The sequence below is a fragment of the Balaenoptera physalus genome (genome assembly GCF_965194825.1).
Source record: "Balaenoptera physalus genome assembly, chromosome: X".
NCBI lineage: Eukaryota > Metazoa > Chordata > Mammalia > Artiodactyla > Balaenopteridae > Balaenoptera > Balaenoptera physalus.
The window spans coordinates 39,996,997-40,019,248 of record NC_138903.1 but is presented as its reverse complement, the minus strand read 5'-3'; the positions used below and the strand labels follow the sequence as shown (position 1 = coordinate 40,019,248).

At 39.7% G+C, this 22,252-nt stretch overlaps 1 protein-coding gene and 1 pseudogene across 2 annotated transcripts in view; one reads left to right on the top strand and one right to left on the bottom strand.

Annotated features, from left to right (window-relative positions):
• EFHC2 (EF-hand domain containing 2) overlaps positions 1–22,252 on the top strand; it is a 208,047-nt gene that overhangs the window by 54,607 nt on the left and 131,188 nt on the right.
• Positions 823–21,409, bottom strand: LOC309652723 (putative deoxyribonuclease TATDN2 pseudogene; annotated as a pseudogene). The gene is made up of 2 exons: positions 21,293–21,409; positions 823–20,644 (listed from the first exon to the last, which is right to left on the bottom strand). The product of its transcript is annotated as a putative deoxyribonuclease TATDN2 pseudogene (transcript).

Genomic DNA, 22,252 nt, shown 5'->3' with positions numbered 1-22,252 from the left:
GAGGTAACCTGGGAGGTTACACTGGCCCCTTCATCACAGGACCGGGTAGCAAATGGCTGACTGATTTCTCAAGGGTAAAAGGCTGAGCTTCTTTAAGGTGGGACAAGTCGGTGTTGTGATTTAGGCTCATAGCCCCTTGTGGCGTTAAGCCTCGGCAAAGCTTCATGTGAGAATGCATCCTCGCTTGGATCATTTCTCTTCCTTTGGCTGTTCCCCTCACTCCCTTACAGGTTTCTCCCAAGAGTATGCCCTTAAGAAATCACACGCACCTAAATCCCTGTTTTAGGTTCTGCTTCTGTGGAGCCCAACCTAAGACAATGTTCCAGTTTCTATCCATAATTCTAAAAGTGACCATCAAAATGCTCTGCTCAGGCAGACCATCAGATTACAAGCAGAAAAGATGCTATTTGCAGTCACGCAAAAGAGCCAGCATTTATCTTCCTGCCTGGCCCTCATGGCAGACATTGCTAGCTATTTATCTTTTCTTCACTCTCCCCTTCATTCTTATGGAGAGAACACTAGTTTTATTCAGGCTGGAGACGTGCCCACTTACAGGTGTTCACCTCCCCCAGGCTCCGTGCAGCTAGGGCTGGCCACTTGGCTCACTTCTAGCCAATGATATGTGAGTTAAGGTTTATTGGGTGGGGCTCCTGGGAAAGGTATTTTTCTAATTAAAGGAGTCAGGCTCAGCTGGTATGTTTTTCCTGCCCTTCGCCCTGCCTTGTTTTCCTCTCTGGAACTAGGACATAATTCCTTGGGGGCACATCAGCCGTCTTGTGACTGCAGCAGAGATAAAGGGAATCTAGGGCCCGGATGGCATCATGCAGCCACTGTTTCAGGCCTGGGCTGTGTGTCTCCGGACTTCTTGTTAAATGAGAAAAATCAGCCCCTATTTCAGAGGTTCTCAACCCAGGGAGGCGTCTAGAAATGTGTGGAGGTGTTTTAAGTTGTCGCAATGACCGGCAGCAGCACCGGACTAGGATAAAGCAAGTGGGGCACTTGTCTTGGGTACAGAATTTAAGGGGCACCCCCAAAATTCAGTAATCCGCCAGATAATATTTTAATGAAATATCTTAAAAATTAATGCAAAAAAATTCAGGTTGAACAAAATGCCGGCATGTTATAATAAAGACAGGATCAGTAACCGCCATGCTGAGCTATACTGGAGCCTGGGGCAAAAAGAAAAATCAGTAGCACTGATTCCATATTTGTTTAACATGGTGGTATTTTGTTCATCATGGATTTCTGGCATTAGTTTTGATGTTTTAAATTGCCTCGCCCTAGGGCCAGACGTGACCCAGAGGTGCTGCTGCTATTTGAGTAGCTGGGGGCCAGCCTTGTATTAATATTTGCGGCAACCCCCCACCGGGCAGAATATTCTGCCTAAAATGCCAGTACTGCTCCCATTGAGAAACACAGTCCTGACTTGCTTAAAACCCTTGGCAGTGGGAGGATTTATGCAAATAGCCAAACATAAGTTTGCCTGATACTGCACCTACTGCCCGAAGACTAGTCATTTCGTTGAATTCATTTAAATACAAGCCAGCACATATTCAACCAGTGAGTTCCAGTCGTCATCCCAGCACGTCTACCAGGAAGAAGCAAACGTGGATGACTGTTCTCATTTTATAAATGAGGAATCATTGGCAAGAAGTGGGGCAGGAGTCAGGGTTCTGATTGTGGCTTTTTCACCTTATGCGTCTTATCCTGAGTTTCCTTGACCGTGATGTGGGGCTTGGCTAGCTGGTTGCTAATACCCCTTTACCTCTAGCAGTCTCTACCTAAGTCTTGAGTCTTAGTCTGTGGCGTGTAGTCTATGACTACGGGGAAATTCATCCTAGAACTGAGCCCAGACCCTGGATCTCCTGGCCTGGGGCTCTTTCTAATTACATCAGTCACCTACTGCTTCATTGTTGATTGAAGTTGGGCACTTAGTAGTTTATAATACGCCGCCGTTGCTATCGTTACCTGCTCTTATAAAAAAGTCAGACTAGTTAGAAATACTCAAATGACTGAATGTTTTTTAATGACTTTTATCTGGATGTTAAGCATCATTTACATAGACTCTACAATTATACACTCATTTCTCTTCATTTGTCGATGGCTCCTAGTTAGCCTAATTTGTTGGCTGATTTGCAAATGACTCTATTATAGTAAGTGGCAGGATAAAGGTTGATCCTACGGGGTATGCATGCATTTAGAAATATTTCGTTTTTTCCATCTACTGTATACATAATAATTATAATCAAAACTACTGACCACAGAATTAGAATTTTAATAACTTTGCATTCATTGACATTGAGTTTATGGTGAGCTGATTATTTAGTACTGTGTGGATCTCTATGCTTTGAACAATATGGAAATAAAAATTTAAAGTATAATTTGATCTCTTGGGTCACCTTGATGTAGTTTTTTAATTGAACAAGTTGGTTTATTATTCCTTGCAGTGAGGGAAAACATATACCCTGAGTAACTGTGGGATGTCTAAGTAAGCAGGTGTTAGAAAAGACTTACTATAAGATTTGGGCTTGTGTTAGGTAATTTTGGAGAGGATCGAAGGAGGTGAGGCCTTGCTCTGGATTCGGTGCTCTCAGGAAGCGGGGGTACTTCTATGATTGTGTATCTTTTTTTTTTTTAATTGAAGTATAGTTGCTGTACAATATTATGTAAGTTATAGGTGTACAATATAGTGAGTCACAATTTTAAAATGTTATATTCCATCCTTTTACAGTTATTATAAAATATTGGCTATATTCCCCATGTTGTACAATATATTCTGGCAGCTTATTTTATACCTAAGAGTTTGTTCCTCTCAATCCCCTACCCCTGTATTGCCCCTACCCGCTTCCCTCTCCCCACTGGTAACCACTAGTTTGTTCTCTATATCTGTGAGTCTGCTTCTTTTTTGTTATATTCACTAGTTTATTGTGTTTTTTAGATTCCACCTATAAGTGATATCATACAGTGTTTGTCTTTCTCTGTCTCACTTATCTTACTTAGCATAATGCCCTCCAAGTCCATCCATGTTGCTGCAAATGGCAAACATTTTCATTCTTTTTTATGGCTGAGTAGTATTCCATTGTGTGTGTGTGTGTGTGTGTGTGTGTGTGTGTGTGTGTGTGTGTGTGTGTGTGTGTCTACACACCACTTCTTCTTTATCCATTTATCTGCTGATGGACACTTAGGTTGCTTCCATAGCTTGGCAATTGTAAATAATGCCACTGTGAACATTGGGGTGCATGTAACTTTTCGAATTAGTGGTTTTGGTTTTTTTTCAGATACATATTCAGGAGTGGAATTGCTGGGTCCTATGGTAGTTCTGTTTTTAGTTTTTGAGAACCCTCCATACTGTTTCCACAGTGGCTGCGCCAGTTTACATTCCCACCAAAAGTATACGAGGGTTCCCTTTTCTCCACACCCTCACCAACACTTGTTATTTGTTGTCTTTGTGATAATAGCCATTCTGATAGATTTGAGTTGATATCTTATTGTGGTTTTGCATTACCCTGATGATTAGTGATGTTGAGCATCTTTTCTTGTGCCTGTTGGCCATCTGCATTCCTCTTTGGAAAAATGTCTATTCAGTTCTTCTGCCCATTTTTTATGACTGTGTATCTTAATAAATCTCATTTATGGAGACAGCAGACTAGAGTGAGGCTACATCTGTAATTGGGAGAGAAGCAGCCGTCACTCCCATGAGCTAGGACAGGAGGATATTTGGCATTTTGTGGCTTGGACAATGTTTATGTTCTGTCTGTGTTTAGATGTAGCTATGGAGTGGTCTGTTTTTTTGGTCTTGATCCACTGTGGTCACAGAGCGGCCTTGTCTGAGGATGGTATTTTCTGGAAGTGTTCATGTTCAGCGGGAGAACACCAAGGCTTTGCTGTGGCTGCCAGACCAGCTTGTAGCAGCACCAAGGCCAGCTGATAGTGCCAGGCTGGCTCCTGCATGTCAGGGGCTGCTTTTCTCCTTACCCAATACCAGCCAAAATTTTTAGTTTTCCCACAGGGGATCAAGGAGCGATCAAGTAGGCTAGAATTTTGTATGATTGGCAAAGAACAATACATGACTACAGATCCTTGAAGTTTTGCCTAAAGCCAATTAGGAATGTTACAAAATATAATCAGCGTATATAAAAATAAAATACAATTAAAAATTTAAAAATAACTAGAAAATGTGTCAGATACTATACCTTTAAACCATACCCAAAAGGTCAAATGAAAAATTTTCCATAGGTTTATGTAACTTTCAGATTATCTGAAACCTGTTAGAATCATTTCATAAAAGACACCGATATGTATAATTATAACACAATGTGATTGTAATACATTGCCATTTAAATCCCATGTTTTAGGTCACAATTACACAATCTTTAGCTACTTAGCTTTAAAGATGAAATCAAAAGGCTTGCCTGAAATCAAACATGTCATACCCCAAATTCTCAACTGTATATTCTGCATCTATTTCTAAAACACAAAATTACCTTCTTTAAATTTACGTTAAACTGATAAAGTTTCTAATTTCATCATGCATTATGGCTTTCTTTAATCTTTTGAAATTCAGAAGGCATTTAATTAAAACCCCCAAATCTGGAATAAATGTATTTGGAATAAAAAGAATGAGGTTCATAAATGAGTCTCTGACTGAAGAGGAGAGAGTTCTTCCTCCCCTCTTTTCTAAAACCTAGAGTGTGGTTACCAGGCAAAATTTTAAGACCCTCCCCTCAGGGTTAAACTTTTTATCAATAAGTAGGCCTGTGGCTTATTCTCATTAGCCCAAAGTTAAAATTGTCTTTTTGAGCTTAAACCTGAGTAGATACCACTACACACTCATTAGGATGGCTATAACTTAAAAAGACTGACAATACCAAGTGCTGACAAGGATGTTAAGAAACTGAAACTTCTATATATTCCTGGAAGGAATATAAAATGGTACTGCCATTTTCGAAGACAGTTTGGCAGTTTATTAAATAGTTAAATATATGCTAACACATGACTCAGTTAATTCCACTCCTACATATATTTCTAAGAGAAATTAAAACATACGTTCACGCAAAAACTTGTATGTGAATGATTATAGCGTCATTATTCATAATAGCCAAAAACAGGGAACAACCCAAATGTCCATCAACTGATGAATGGATGAACAAAATGTGGTATAGCCATACAATGGAAACTATTTGTCAATAAAAAGAAACTACTGGTATATAGTACAATGTGGATAAACCTCAAAAACATGCTAAGTAAAAGAAAGCAGACACAGAAGACTTCATATTGTATGATTCCATCTATCTGAAATTCTAAAAAAGGCAAATATATCAGAGAAAGCAGATCAGTAGTTGCCTGGGGTTGGCAGTGGGAGAGGGAGTGTTTCGGGGGTGATAGAAGTGTTCTAAACTGGATTGTGGTGATGATCACATAGGTCTATAAATTTATGAAAAGTCATTGAACTGTATACTGACAAGAGGTGAGCTTATGGCATATAAATTACAGTTTAATATATTAGTCTAGGACTGCCATAACAAAATACCATAGACTGGGTGCCTTAAACCACAGAAATTTATTTTCTCATAGTTCTGGATGTTAGAAGTCCGAGATCACGGTGCTGGCAGGGTTGGTTTCTCTTAAGGCCTCTCTCCTTGGGTTGCAGATGGCCGCCCTCTTGCTGCCTCTTCACATGGCTGTTCTCTGTACATACTGATTTTTTTTTTTTGAACACAAAAATCTTTATCATGTATAACATTTTAGTTCACAAATTAGGAACTGTTAGTTACTGTTTGATTTGTTGACTTATATTTTAGGCTGATTTATATTTTGATCTGAATTTTTAATCTATACAGTAACGTTTATTTATTAAAAAGTACTTCCCTCTCTGAATTCAGACCAGCCGCAGGTTTATTGGAAACATTTAAAAGATTATTTACCTTCCTGAATTTTGTATTTGCAGGATTCTACCCTATAGTAAGCTCACCCTTTTTTAACACTGATGGTGGGTGATTGTACAAATACTAACTATATAATCCTTGTTCTTTTTTAAAAAAATATTTTTGAAATAATTTTGTACTTACAGGAAATCACAAAAATGGCACAAGACAGTTCCTGTGTCTCTTTTCCCAGCTTTCCCCAACAACAACATCTTATACAATTATAGTACATTATCAAAACCAGGAAATTGACATTAGTATAATACTAAACTTGCAGACCTTAATTGAATTTCACCAGTTTTTACATGCACTCATATTTCCCCTTTAGTTTATAGTTCTATGAAATTTTATCACAGGTACGGATTCATGTAACCACCACCACAATCAAGACACAGAACACTGTATTCCTCTAGGATTTTGTTGTTTGAGTCTTTATTTTAATCAACTTTACTGAGGTATAATTTGTATATGATAAAATGTACCCATTTTAAGCATACAGTCCCATGAGTTCTAACAAATGTATACACAGGTAACCACACCCCAGACACCATATAGAACATCTCTACCACCCTAGACAGTTCCCTCATACCCCCTTCCATTCAGCCCTCCTCCATGGCTCTGACTTGCATCACCATGGTTTTGCCTATTCTTGAACTTCATATAAATGGAATCTTATAGTATGTCTTCTCTGGAGTCTGGCTCACTGTTTGGGATTTAAGATTTGAGGCACAGCTTTGATGCTGTGTATGTATATAAAGAAAGTGCAGCCAATTCACATGTAATAATTCACCATGGCAGATTTCTGGTTATTTTTATAATTGCTTTTCATTCTCTGGATTGATATTCCTTTATTTTTAAACATGCTGGGTTTTATTTTTTTCAAATAAATTGCTCTCCTAACTCCCTTCAGAGGTTTAAAAACATTTAGCATTGTTAATTTCTAAATTTAAACATGTTAGAATTGTTCATATCCTTCTACTTATTTTAATTATGCTCCTGTATTTAAACACCTATTCTGAGTATGAAATTCATTGTGCTGTTTAGTGTGGTAATAGTTCTTTTAATAAAGAGGATTCTTCAGGGACACATGTCATTATCATAAACCTTTTATCAGAGGTACAAATAATTGAGGGCGCATGGCCGTTCATTCTAGGACATCAGAAATGGGGAGGTGGCAGGGAGGGCATGAATTCCACATTATTGAAATGGGGACAGAAATGCTTATCTCCATTCTTTTTTCAATGTTGTCCCATTTCCTTTTCTTATATCCCATCTCTCAACCTCCTTAATCTTTCCCCTTGCATTCTTTTGACCTCTTTCTCTATTTCTTTTTCTCTCTTATTGGACTTCGTCTGTCTCTTCATCCTCATTCTCTTTCCTTTCATGCATTTTTATTCATCTTCCATCATGTGTGCCCTATTTAACTTTCTTCCCTTTGCCTACTTTGTCTTCCTCTGTCGCAGGCCTTGCAATTGCTGACTTCTCTTCTTAGGAAAGTAGAATCATCATCGTTATTGCCAGGGTCTTTTCCTTTCCCTTTACCTCTAGGATTGAACCCAGGGTATGTATGTCTCTCCAAATGGAGCATTGTTTGAATGAACTCTGTGTACATTGGTTGGGGTATCCCTTGGGAACATGGTCCTCCTGCAACACCCCTGTAATGGGAGGCTCTCTGGTGTAGTGGAGAGAGCAAGGGTTTCAGTTAGACAGATGGGTTCAGAACCTGGATTTACCATTTATTACCTATTTCATCTGGGCTATGTTTTTAACCTCTCTTGGTCTTAATTCCCTCATCTGTCAAGTAAGAGTAACAAACCTATCTTAGAGTTGCCATGAGCATCAAATGAACAATGCACATCAAGTGCCCAGCTCATCGTATGTAGTCCTGAAGAATTAACTCTCCTCCTTTGCTTAAGGCCTGGCTTATTTTCTTACGTGGGGTAGGCAGGGCGGTGTTCCTAGGGGAAGTGAAGCAGAAGCTGGGACTATCCCAGTCATCACCTGTGCTGCAGGATTCTTGCATTTTTCTTTGGCACAAATTCTGCCATATTCCAGAAGAATCAGTTTGGAGATGCCACCATTGAGACCAGTGAATTCTAAAAAGTAGCCATTAAGCTATCGATGCATTGCTCTTTCCAGTTGTTCCCCAGTGTTCCATTTACTCTGTGGGTATTAAGTTAGTTTAAAAAGTCTTCTATTGTTTAAGAGAGTTTGTCATGTGTCTTCTATTTTAGCAAATTCACTTAATGGTCTTTTAGGGGAAAGGTGATAAATAACTACATTTATTATTGTTTTACTTTTTCACTATTCTGAACTAATAGCAGTCAGTAATAGACTACTACAATTGTATTTACATTCCGATTATTCTAAACTCAAAGATTTTACACCATTGTCATCTAGGTTCTAGAAACTTCATGTAGGCCCTTTTATGTTTAATCAAAGTTTTACTTCCTTTGTAGTCTACCCTGTTGTTGCCCTCCTTTTTAGCCTAAAATATAAAATCTGTTTTTGAGTGTATTTTATTCTATCTCTGGTTCTACTTGTTGAGTTTTTTCATCTGGTGTTTCAGGGCATTTATTTATTTATTTATTTTAAACTTTTTATTGAAATATAGTTGATTTATAATATTTTATTAGTTTCAGGTATATAACATAGTGATTCAATACTTTTATAGATTGAATTGCCATTTCAAGTTATTATAAAATAAATAATGGCTATATTTCCCTGTGCTATACAATATATCCTAGTTGCTTATTTATTTTACACATAGCTGTTTGTATCTCTTAAAACCTACCCCTATCTTGCCCCTCCCCCTCCCCACTGGTAACCAGTAGTTTGTTCTCTATATCTGTGAGTCTGTTTGTGATATTAATTCATTTATTTTATTTTTTAGATTCCACATATCAGTGATAACATACAGTATTTGTCTTTTTTTTGACTTAACTTCACTAAGCCTAATACCCTCTAGGTCTATCCACATTGTTGCAAACGGCAGAATTCCATTCTTTTTTATGGCTGAGTAGTAGTCCACTGTGTGTCTGTATATATCACATCTTCTTTATCCATTCATATGTTGATAAACACTTGGATTGCTTCCATATTGTGGCTATTGTAAATAATTCTACTATTAACATTGGGGTGCATGTATCTTCTTGAATTAGTGTTTTTGTTTTTTTCAGATACATACCCAGGAGTGGAATTTCTGGATCATGTGATAGTTCTATTTTTAGCTTTTTGAGGAACCTTCTTACTTTCTTCCATAGTGGCTGCACCAATTTACACTCCCACCAGCAGTGTACAAGGGTTCCCCTTTCTCTACATCCTCGCCAACATTTGTTATTTGTAGACTTTTTGATGATAGCCATTCTGACAGGTATGAGGTGATGTCTCATTGTGGTTTTGGTTTGCATTTCTCTGATGATTATCAGAGCATTCATTTTTACATTTGTGTTTGAATTTCAAAAATAAAGCTGTTTTTCAATTCTCGTCTAGTTGGCTTTTACAGTCAGCTTTATTAATTGAAGCTTTGGTTCTTACTGATATGTAATGGGGATAATATTAGTAATGTGTGTTCCCAGCTTTCTCCTTTTCCCCACACCCTGCCTGCTGAACAAAAATTTGTCTTTGCTCATTCCACTTCCCCGCCCCCCCCCCACCCCGCTCCATCCTCTAAGGATTCTTCTGAGTTTTTCAGTCAGATTCTCAGGCTTTGGGGGATGCAGAAAAGGGAGAAGGGCTGGAAAGAGCTGAGGGGAGGAGAGAGAGAGGGAGAGAGATGTCTTAGAGCTGATGGTGAGGAAATGTGAGACTGACAAGACTTGAAAAAGAGAGGAAAGGCATTTTTGTGAGAAGTGGAGATGTGGAGTATAAATTGGATCACCTTTAGAGTTTCTTCAGGGAGCTAAGGTGAGACAGAGTTTTCAATTGCTGTTGGTTGCTCAGCCTTTTCTTGGACTATATTACCATGCTGGGCCTGGTCCACATTGGCTCATTATTTGAGTTACATCTAAATGTTAAGTCACTAAATTATATATTTTTGTTTATATTTAAACAAGTAAGAGAGCCACCATTACCCTCTGTCACTGATCAGTTGACCCCAGTCCTCTCGTTTCCCTCTAAAATCTCCCTTTCATCAGTCTCCTTTCGAAGGCCACTGCTGCTATCCTATTTCATATCTTTCATCCAGAGAGTAGCCTCTTCAGCGCCATCCCTGCCTTCAATCTGATTCCCCTTTCAACTGCCCACTCTGCTACAGGGTTAACTTTCTAAAATATTTAGAGTCCTTTGACTTAGCTTTGCATGGCCTGGGGACCACCTGTCTTTTGGCTCTTGTACCTTACTCATCTCATCTCCTCTGCCACCCCTTCCCCACTCAGCCCTCAGCCACACAGAACGACTCGCAGGACCCCACATACCATATACTACCATGCTCTTGTAACTTTGTACATGCTGTTCCCTCCACAGAGAATGCCCTTACCCACCTGTCCACGCACGCAGTTGTTCTTTCATCTCTCAGCCTCGAAGACTCACTTCACTTGTCACCTCCACTGTGATGCGTTCTTCTTGATGCTCTCTCAGGTGGTTCGCACTTCCCCCTCCTACTGGAGCATTTTCAAACCCCTGTTAGAATAGCCCTGTTACTCTTCTCTGTGTCCTTCACTGAGCTGGAGTGTGGTGGGGGTCTTGTGGCAGTTCAGGACATAATGCTTAACCTCTGAAGGTGGCCTCTGATGCTAGGCAGTGTGGGTTCTAACCCCAGCTGTCCTATTCTCTTATCTCGAGACCTTGGGTAAATTATTTAACCTCCTAAACCTTGATTTCTGTAGAACAAGTATCACGATATTACCTATTTTAGAGCTGTGTTGTGAGGAGTAAATGAGATAAGAGTGTAAAAGAACTTAACACATTGCCTGACCCATTATAACTACTTAATCAGAGTTGGCTATTTTCATTTATCTTTGAATTCTCAGAGCCTAGCACAGTGCCTGACACATCACAGGTGCTCAGCGATGTATACTGAATGGCTTTGTAAGAATATTATTTTGTCTCTCTCTCCTAATGGCTTTTCACTTTATCTCCAGCGCATTATAATTATTTGGAGGTACCATTCCCTGTTTTGCAATTATTTGCATATAGTCTAATCTCCCTTACTTGACTGTGTAATCCTTGTAGCTGGAGAGATTGTTTTATTGAATGCTGTACCCTCCGTATAGAGCTTTGAACTTAGCAGGTGCTCTGTAACTGGGTTGGTCTGTGTTACTTTGCTTTTGATACAGGAGCCTTTCCATATCAAGTATCCATTTTGTGATCTCAGCTGTTGATGCACTTGTGGGAAGTAAGGGACATACTTTGAAACCAGTAGGACAATCTAATGTACAGGGGAGTCCAGTTTATTGAGTAATTATTAGAAGTATAGAATAGATTCTTTCGATTGGAGGAGAACATAAAAGGCATCTTATCTAAGCATCTTTCTTCTTACTCTTTTGGGAGGAATCCAGCCTTTTAAAGTACATAATATCTCAAAATGATGGCAAGAAAGAGTGTTTTTGCCTCAGGTCCCATTATTATTCCCTCTGAATATATATATATAAAATACTTGGTAAATTTTATATATATATTTACCAAATATTTTTCTTTGTCTTTTATATTGTAGGTGCTGTTTTTCTTTTGTATCTTTAATATTGAATATTTGAATATTCATTTTTCTCTATTCAGTTTATGAAACCCCATGATTAGCAATGGGATTTCTGTTGGATAGGGTTACCCCCTTCTTCTCAACCTAATTATTTTTCCAGGAAGACTTATTTTTAAGCAGTGGGTCTGAACCTCTTCTCTTAGTAATATCAAGTGTTTTTAAATTGCCTTGCCCAATAGATTCCATAAGGATGTGAAAAGACAATTTTAGATGTGGTTTTGACAGTATTTTTAAGCTTCTAGCTTTGCATCCTACACTGATTTATATATTATTCAGTATTTTTATACATTCATTTTCTCTCCAAAGTGCTGTTATATATACATAATTTTCTTAATCCTTTAAATAGTGCTGCACTGTCCTGTGGTGAGCAAGTGTTGATTTTCTAAGTTTTGCTAAAAGGTTAACCAGGGAACAAAGACTTTAAGTGGTTTGCACCAGTTATATGGTTAATTAGTGATACAGCTACAAGAATAATATTCTAGCATTCTAGTCACATCTTTTTCCCCTTTTATAAACCATAAAATCAGGTCTTAAGAAGAAGCAGACAAGTAAAAATAAATTTGATGAATGCTTATGCTGTCCATATAGGTTAGGTGCATTTCATCTTAAACCCACCCTAGATTCAGTCATGAAAATTGGAGCATAAATTATAAATGGATTCATGATGATAATATTTTTATAATATGAAAAATTTCTGGAAATCATCTTTCTATAGTTTGTATTTTTTGTCATTTATTTATTGAATTTACCTTTATTGACCATCTCTTATGTTCAACAAGCTAAATGAGATTCAGATTTGTATAACTTGAATTTTCTAAAATGATATGCCTATTTAAACACAGTATCCATAGGAACATAAATTTATCAAAAAAAAGTGAGGAAAAAATGAGAATTTGGAGTGAGATTATAACTTAGGCATTGATATTTAGATGAACCTCTCCACCTTCACAATCCCAATTAAAATGACTTCAAAATTTTTAAATACACAGAAACCATAATAGTGTTGGAGGCCAGGGGGGAGGTCCATCTTCTTGTTGCAAACTGTGAAGAATTTCCACTAGATACAGTGCAGATGAAATCATATTGAAGAATTATACCAAAACCAACATGCAATTTCACTTCCTAAGAAAGTGACAAGAATTGAGTCGGGGTGTTAGGACAACCTGTAGGGGCTTCCACTTGGCTTACTTTCACAGCTATTGATGGATTAAGAGTGTCACTAGGAGGCCCAAGAATAGTCACACTGAGGGAAAAAGCAGGCCCTGCATTAGGGCATTTCTCTGATGCGACAGGCAATGCACACGAAGGACTGGCTATATTCGCTCTGTTCCCGGAGTGGAGGTCAGGTCAATTTATAAAATTTTTGTATGGAAAAATCTGAAGTTTTTCCTGCAGGGGACTCTCCATGGCCCCAGCTCCCTCCCTGCTTCCCTTAACATGCTGTATATGAATTTCTATCAACCAGCTTCCCACTGAGAGGAGGAATCAGAACATTGGAATGGACGGTGAAGGAAGGAAAGAAGACCTGCCCACCCTATTTTTAGAAAAACATCAGCCTGGATAGACTGCTCTTTGTTCAAGAATGAACAAAGAAACCCAACAGAAGGTTTCTGAAAAGGCTCTGCAACGTAAATGGAGGAGAACATAGTATTTAAGAGGCAGAGGAAAAAAAATATTTATTTTAAAAATATGCTTTCTATAGGAAAATGAATATTTTTGGTAACGATTTGCTTTGTGCTTTCTATTGAGTGCAAAGAAGTCTACAAAACAAAGTAAGCGTTTAAAGCAAACTAAAGTGAAGTCTAGAAGGAGAAAAGAGAACAAGAGAATATGTTTAAAATATTGCTGAATGAGACTGTAGGTGAAAAGGAAAGGGAACTTGCTGAAGAAGGAAGAAATGTGAGGAAACTAAAAAGCATTATATGTAGTAAAATTTAAAAAAAAGAAACTGGAGAAAATGAGATGAGTGATGGAAAAGGCAAACGAGAAATTCTCCCAGAATGCAGAGGAAAAGGTCAGATATGAGAGCTTGAGATAGGTAATGAAAGGCTGGACAGAGGATGGAGCTCTTATAATATATAGACAATTGTTCCTAAAGAATTAGAAGCTAGATTAAAAGCAACCAAATCAGTTAAGCACGCCATAAGAAAATAATAAAAACAAAACCAACTTTCTCGACTATAAAAAGACACAAATCTACAGATCAAATGCTTACCGTGTACCAGAGAAAATAACAAAAAGAGACCAATAATTAGATATAGTCTGGCATTTTTTATGTTAATTTCAAGGATAAAGCAAAGAAATTACCTAGCATCCTGAGAGAACAAGTAGTTTAACCCCCAAAGAAGGAGAAGTTGACATCAGAATTCTCTGCAGTCTTACATGCCAGAAGACAGGGAAGCAATGTCTGTAACTGTTAGGGGAAAATGTTTGTGACCCACAAATTCTAGACTCAGCCAAGGTATTAGTGAAAGCCGCAGAAAGATGTTCTCAGATATATGATCTCTCACAAATATGCCATCCACATACTTTTCCTGAGAAAGTTGCTTGAACATGTACTCCAGCCAGCTGTAAAGCAAATTAAACAGTTCAACCATGAGGGAAGTCATGAAATAAAAGGGTTAGTGGTGAGCAATGGAAACAAACTTATAAGTAATTATAAAATATAAATAAAGTTGAAAACAGTGTAAACATTTTAAACGTTTATTGGAAGATAAAAGCACAATGAACAATAATAAAATGACAAATGCAAGATAGGGATATAAAGAGAAAAAATATAGTATTCTTCACCATTCAAGGGAGTTGTTCCAATAGATGTTAATTTTTGGAATTCACACTTGAACTGACAATTCTTTACAAATTAAAAGTAACAATGAATAGAGCTGAAATCTTAATCAAAGGGGGAAAAAGCTTCTTATATCATCCTTCTCTAGGACCTGTAAATATTCCTTCTTTAACTCTGCTTAATAAACATATATACTTTGCGTTTTTAACTACATTAAAAAAGAAAAAAGACTTTTAAAGTAAAAATACACCAGAACATGAAAATTGTATATAGATTGGTGGTGGGATTTTGTGGCACATAAATCTTCAGTGAGTATGGGCATGAAAGCAATCATTTTTTAAAAGCATATATAATTTGGCATAATGAAAATATGAATTTTTTAAAAGTATACAAAATTTGACATAGAATCACAATTATGTTAAGGAAAGACATGAACAAAGCAGTGGGTTCTAGGTAGTAGAAACATCCTACACTTCTTTCTGTTCCTATTTTCATATTTTTGTAATGCACATGTATTAATTTTTATAGGGAGAAAATAAACTTCATTAAAATAAAAAATCCTATAGATACAGCAGAGTTATAAGGCAGATTTATAATATTGAATACTTTGTTCTTCCCCCCTAAATTAAAAATAAACCAAGCATTTAATTAAGGCATTAGGAAAAGCGTAACACAAAAAAATACATCTGAGAACTGAAGGAAAAATTAATAAACTTAAAAGCAGAATTTTATAAATCAGTAAACAGAATAGATTTGAACAAAAAGTCAAAGAGTTGAGTCTTAAAAACAACAGAATTAAAAAACTTCTAGCTTATTTCCTCAGGAAAGCAAACAAAAATACACAAAATAATGTATTTAAATCACAAATTTAGAGGAAATAAAATGCACTGCTTATGCTTATTATAAAGTGAAGCGAATATTATAGTAAATATTAAGTAGCAAAGTTGACTCAAGGAGTACAGCACTGGAATTGGCCAATAACTAGGGAAATATTAGAGAAAACCTCCAAAGAGCTACTCCAGTTGTTAAAGTGATTGTCTCTAAGTAGTAGGATTGTGGACTTTTCCCCCCACTTTGTGCTCTTTGGTAGTCTCAAAGCTGCATAGCACAGGGAGATCAGCTCCGTGCTCTGTGACTGCCCAGAGGGGTGGGATAGGGAGGGTGGGAGGGAGGGACATCTGGATCACAAGTTGTTTTTTTGTTTGTTTTTGTGGGTTTTTTTGTGTTTTTTTGGTGGTTTTTTTTGTTTGTGTTTTTTTTGGTTCTTGTTTTTTGTGTTTTTTTGTTTTTGTTTTTGTTTTTTTGTTTTTTACTAGTAACATGAATAGATGAAACAAGTGTTCTTTACTGTATTCAAGAAATAAGTAAAGGAAGATAGTGAGTTTTGACTTAGGCCACTCTGGATATACTACACTCAGAAAAGACTATATTGCTCACTCCCATTCCTAAAGAAATTAAGCTGAATTATGGCAAGGTTCTCTCCTGCACGTTAGAAACACTGCAGAGTATGGTCTATGCATTTGCCATGAAAATTGTAGAGGGAGAGGAGCAGGTAAGGAAAGTATTTTCTCCATATAAGAAGGAGATCATTTTTTTTTTTGGAAAGGAAACTTACTTTAATTATAATATGTGTATATCCTGTTTATCTTGTTGATTGTGCGCTTACAAAAGCAACCGTTCATTCACACCCATTTTTAAAATGCCCACTTGGTAATGTCACTTTGCTAGAATCAGATGAATAACATTGTGTTCTCCACAGATCTTATGTTGTGAGAAAGGTAAATGAAAGAGGATGTTAGAATGTGATGAGTGGAGATATGTACAAAATGTGACAAGGGCAAGGCAACAGCAAGAGTGTGACTAAGGTCGTGTTTCCAAAGAACTTGAGCTCACTGAATTGTACCTCAAGTTAATCAAATTAATCTAGAAGTAACTTTGAGAAATACCTTCTTGGGTATTTGTGGCTCACATTAGCATTATCACAGGAAATGTGAAATGAAAAAAAAATCTGAGGAACTTTGTACAACTCGTTATTTACCAAAAGTGTGTGCCATGGAACCCTCTTTCCTAAAATTGTTTATCACAAGCTCAGGGCTCCAGTGGGTTGAGGGACACACTGTGAACAATGTCTATTTAAAGTGTACATTAAATAGAAAAAAACCTTCCTAACTCAAAATATTGGCTTAATTTTTGAACGTCTTCTGTCTTGAAAAATATAATCAAGTTGCACCTTTAACACTGCATCAGCTTCTTTTGTTCTACTAAGGAAAGTGAAGCACTTCAGCTACGGCTTTCTTCTTCTCAGAAGACTGGACTCCCAACAAAGGGGAAATCTATGCTATACTCAGTGTTATTTATAGGAAATATGAACTGTCAAGTTCCTGGTAGAGCTTGATCTTTTTCATTTATTTCTTTTATTATGGATGACATCTACCGGCAGAATACAGGTGGCCTTTCAACCTTGCCTTGCCTTGTAAATTAAAGAGGAATGCTAGAACTAGGATGGCTTATTACTCTATTCTCTTACTAATATCTGCCACCTCGCCCAAATACTATCATTTAACTGCCAGGTGTTAATGAAGTTAGTTATTCATTCATATGTTAATCCAAGAAATCTTTGCTGAGCGCCTGCTCTGTTCCAGGCACTCTTCTAACATCGGGTGTATGTACAGTGTGAACGAGACTGACAAGCTTGTAAACTTACAATCTAGTGGGGAAGATAACCAATGAACACACATATCTATTCACAGCACAATCTCAGACAGGGCTAAGTGCTAGGATTAAATCAAAATAGTAAGTCCAGGATTTTTTTTCCTCCCAGGTGAGGTGAACACTTACAGATTGGTGGTCAGGGAGGGCTTCTCTGTGGAGGAGACTTCTGAGCTGAGAGCCAGATGGTGAGGAGCCAGCTGATTTTTCTGGATCCTCATAAATAGGCACAAAGGAAACTAGAGAAGTCTGGAGTATGCTGGGCCTCTTTTCATTGATTTAGTTTTCAAGAGTAAAAGAGATTTTCCATTTTAAAAATGGAATTTCTCATCCAGTAATCGGACTCCTAGACTTAGGTGTGTGCCTTGGATGGCAAAGTTAAATTTCCTAACTCAAATGTTTTCTTTAAAATGTGGGTTCATTTTAACTTCTCAAGGAGGAAGGCTGTTTGCCAAATGGGCAGCTGAAGCTCTTCTCTGTTTCTGCCCTTGTGGAGAATGGTATTTCTAAGTAATCTACATTTGGGCCTTGTTAAAGAATCAGAGCAATTTGAATGAAGAGTTGCTATTACTAGTATGCTAGTTATCTGAAGAGCTTTGGAATTATCCAAGTGTGGGGAGGGAGTTCAGTTCAGATTCAAACCTCATCTCCTCAGTGGTTGTAAAATTCAACCGATTTGGCTCCCATCAATTCTAAGGTCCCCCACAGCCCTCCCTGGCACATTATGACTATTAACTAATTTTTATCTAAATTGATTTCCTCTTAGATGAAATGCTACTGTTGGTTTATCTTTAGAAATAAGAAATTGCAAGTTGAACAGTCACTGAATTTACAAATTTAACAACAACCCATATGGACTATAGAATTCCTATAATAACAAATACATTTTGGGAATAAACGGAACAAACACCTAGCTCACTTCTAAACTTCAACATTCCTTGCTTTGTTTTTTTTTTTAAAAGACAAGTAGGAGGGTGACTTTAGTCACCAATTGCTCAGAAACACAGGCTGCAGAGAACAGGGATTTGGATTAGCAAACCAGAACCTTATGGAACTCTTTCTTCTCTACTGACTACCCTGGCACAACTGGGCTGGAAGGAAACCCCTAATAACATCAAGGGCAGTTCCCCTTAGTCTTCCTCCCATCCCACTGCACCCCACCCTACCAGCCAGAAGCAGAAGTCTTATGAAGAAGTTTTGCGGAGAACATCCTGTCCTGGTTTCTTCTGTTCCAATGGGCTTGCCAAACACACCCTTGACCTGGGACACAGGCAGAGTTCAAACCAAGTCAATGTTGTCAGGCTGCTGGTCTCCCTTTTGTGGAAGACTCCTGACTGTGCCCTCTCTGCTTAAATATTGTAGAGGCGACTAGTGTTCTCTCGTAAGGTGGCCAAGGTGTGGGAGAGTGGCTGATCTTTGATTCTGGCTATCTCTCGAACCGTATGCAGGGCCAGGCCTGGGTGGGCAAACGGGCAAACGCTTTTGGGAACCCCACGAGGGAGGAAGAAGGGAGCATCGGTTTCCACGACGATTCTCTCCAGTGGGATCTTTTTCAGAGCATCCTGGATCTCCCAGGCAGAAGAGTAAGTCAGGAGTGCAGTGAAGCCCACAGACATGTTGGGGAAGTAGTCCAGAAGGGGCTTGATGACTGCGTAACTGCCAGTGAAGCAATGCCTATGGATCTTGTAGTCAGAGGGCACACATTTTTTCAGGATGCCTATCAGATCTTCCTCAGCTCCTCGGCAGTGGATCACCATGGGCTTCTTTAGAGACACGGCCAGCTGCAGCTGTCTCTCAAATATCTTGTGCTGCTGTGGGACAGGTGTGATGCACTTATGGGAGTAATCCAAGCCAATTTCTCCATATGCTACAGCCTTGGGGTGCCGTAAGGCTTGCACAATATTTCTTTCGTAACTCACATTGTAGTAACGTGCAAAATGGGGGTGACAGCCAAAGGCCCCCCAGACCAGATCCTCTTTCAACAGCTCCTCCCATAGACCACCCTTCAGTGTGCGAGGATCACAGAAATCAGAGATGCAGCCGTGAAATTCCTTAGGGAAGGAGTAGCTATAAATTTTTCTGAACTGGTCAAACGTCCCTTTGAAAGACAACTTGGAATAGAGCATGTCCAGGTGACAATGGGTATCAATGAAACCCTGCTGTAGGCTTTGTTGCCAGTAGTCCCTTGGCAGGCAAGAAGATGTATATCCTCCCCAAGAACGTGATGGTGTCTCCTCTTGGAGATGGTGTCTCCTCTCCTTCATCCTGGCTTCTGAACTTCTGGGGAAATGAAATGAATGAGAATTCAGAGACTGATCTTCTTCGGATGCCGTCAGTTCTCTGAGCCAGGTTGGGGAGTACACTGGAAAACTGAAGGGATAACCACTCAAGGAACTCTGGCTGCTCTTCCCAACCTGGGGTGTGTTGCTGCTGCTGCTGCCGCCCACGGAGAGAGAGCAAGGAGGCTTGGGACTACTGGGCCAGTAGCTGGCAGAGTTATGCCAAGGACCACTATACAAATTAGGCCAGTAGGTGACAGGCTCAGCTGTGAAGGATGGAGGCTTTGAAATTATCAAGGGACTGAGTGAGACTGGCTCCTCCTGAGGGAAACTGAAGGCAGAAATCTCATTCACCTCAGACCAGCCACCTCCCGAAGAAGGGCGCTCAATTACCATACTCTTATCTTGATGCTTTTGGATTTGTGAATCATAGTCAGGTCTGCCTAGAAATTTTGGGGCTGGAGAGCCTTCTTCAAAAGTGAGTGCCCTTGGGTAACCAAGTGGCTTCTCACGATGTACCGTCATTCTCCGGTCACAGAAGTCGCTGATCTCTTTCTTCTCCTCTCTGACCTCTGAGGCAGACACTATTCCTTGAGGAGCAGAGAAGGGGACATCCCTGGCTGATATTCCTCCAGAGTTGGGCTGCTGTCTTGTGCTCCATTTTGTACTAGTGGCAGCCTCTCTTTCTGGCATCGATGTTCCCAGGATGCCCTGGATCTCCTTCACGTGTATCATTGAAGAGCCTTGGTCTTGCTGTCTACCCCAGCTTCTCTGGCCCTCGTTTGCTTTCTCAGTCTCATTATTCTGACCCTCAGCTATGGCAGCAAATTCAGGATTTATGGAGCTATAGAAACTATGTTTGGAATTACCCTTAAGGTTGTAGGCACCCTCTGGAGAAGCCATTTCTTCTAGAACGGGACTGGCAAAGCACAAAGGGGATGGCGCTGAGGCGATTCCACGGACGAGAGGAAACCGGAGTGCTCCGAATCAGGTAGTCTTTGGAGGCTGCTCCACCCGCACGCGAACCTGAGGAATGGGAAGAGTATAAAGAGAAGTAAAATGAGAAGGTGGAATTTCCCTGACAGGATGAACCCCAGGAAACCTCGGCTTGACGGCCACAAGGACCTCCTTCTGAGGTTTCAGGCACCCGGGCGGCTAGGCTCCCCAGAACGTAATGCAGAGCCCTAAGCTGGCTGGCTGGAGGAGGCCACGTCACTGGGCCCCCAGAGGCATCCGCGTTTGCTGGGGGATCCTACCTAAGTGCCGCTCCTGTGGTCCTTTACCTTGCGCCGCTCCCGCGGCTTAGGGAACTTTCTCCTTTCTTTCACTCGCCCGTCACAGTTCTCCGTGTTCCAGAGATGTCAAAGTCCTTCCACTGAGTTTGTGATCTCAAAACTATTTGCAAAAGTCACAAAGATCCAACATCGACTGAAGGCTTGGTTCGACGTCCAAGCCCGCAGCGAGCTCCCGAGAAAAACGGCGACTTCTTTTTTTTTTTTTTTTTTTTTTTTTGCACAGTTACTTCCGGGGCGTCAAGGCACTTCCGGGATATCAAAGCACTTCTGGGACTAGAAAGCTTTTCTATTTGGTTTGGAATACAGGGCCCTTGTGAGATGTCAGAGCCCTCGAAAACGCTGCAAGGTAATTTAGGGACCCCACACGGGAGCCCCTGAGCTGGGCTGGTGGCCTAGAGATCCAGGCTGCTGAGGGAGTGCAGGAGGGCGGGGCTGAACCCAGTGCTGGAGGAGGTTGGGGGGAGGGCACAGCTCCTTCCGCCCACCCGCCCTGGCCACCGGAAGTACTCCCGCAACCCGGGGTGCCCCCCCCCATTCCGCTTCTACCTCAGGTCTGTTCCCTCCTCTCCACAGCTGCCCCTCCCCCCCCCCGCCCCCGCCTATGCCTCGTGTGCGTCGCAGCCAGCCGGCCGCTGGAGTCGCCGCCATTGCTTGCTTTTTGTTACTCCCCGCCCCTCGCCTCGTGTGCGTCGCAGCCAGCCCGCCGCTGGTGTTGCCGCCATTGCTTGCTTTTTCTTACTCCCCACCCCCACTCCCCCCCACCCTTCCCCTCCGCCCCCGCCTCGTGTGCGTCTCAGCCAGCCCGCCACTGGAGTTGCCGCCATTGCTTGCTTGTTGTTACTTTCCCCTCACCCCGTGCCAGTGTTTTTGAAAAGCATAATTATGGTTTATAAAGCATAGTTTAAATATACATGGTTTTGAAAACATAATTGTAGTATGTTACCATTTTCAGTCCTGTGGGTTTTTTTCACTCGACCTTTGTGCGTATCCTAAGCATTTCTCTTATTGCTGCATCGTTTTAAAAAACATCATACTACTGCCTTCATAATATTCCATAGAATACATACATGTGCCATAATTCACCAGATCCTTCCTTTCTTGTTAGATCTTTAATTTACCCCACTCTAATTTTTTTGTATAATAAAAAAAATGCTGCAAAGAACATCTTTGCACATATGTTTCTCCATATTTTGGTTTGTTTCTTTGGGCTGCGTGCCCGGAAATGGAGTTCCTGAGAAGAAGTATAGGAATTTTAAAATGGCTCTTCAGAGCATCACACTACCTCAGAAGAACTGTAATAATTTACAATCCCATGGGTAATGGATAACCCTACCAGGCTCATTTAATAGGAGAAACAAACAAAACCGGTGCCTCACTGTTATTTTAATTTGTACTTACCTGATACTTTTTTAGAGTGAATATTTTCCTTTTTTTAATTGAACCTCTCCTGCATTTTAATTTCTGTTTTCATTTCTTTTTTAAGATCCTTTAAGAATTAATTAAAATTTTTTTTATAAAATAAGCTTTTGTCATATGTTCTAAATTTCTAACTTGTATGTTGGTTT